The sequence below is a fragment of the Arachis duranensis genome, chromosome 3 (genome assembly GCF_000817695.3).
Source record: "Arachis duranensis cultivar V14167 chromosome 3, aradu.V14167.gnm2.J7QH, whole genome shotgun sequence".
Taxonomy (NCBI): domain Eukaryota; kingdom Viridiplantae; phylum Streptophyta; class Magnoliopsida; order Fabales; family Fabaceae; genus Arachis; species Arachis duranensis.
Genome location: NC_029774.3, coordinates 52,274,373 through 52,274,616, shown reverse-complemented (window position 1 = coordinate 52,274,616; position 244 = coordinate 52,274,373).

The window sequence follows — 244 nt, the reverse complement described above, 5'->3', positions numbered from 1 at the left end:
AAATGACAAGTTATTTGGAAATGAGACTTGGGAGGATGAATCCCCTTTGCTCACCAAGGAACTGGATGACTTGTCTAGGCAAAAACTGCCTCAAAAGAGACAGGATCCTGGGAAGTTTTCAATACCTTGTACCATAGGCACCATGACCTTCAAGAAGGCCTTGTGTGATTTAGGGTCAAGTGTAAATCTCATGCCTCTCTCTGTAATGGAGAAGTTAGGGATCTCTGAGGTACAAGCTGTAAAA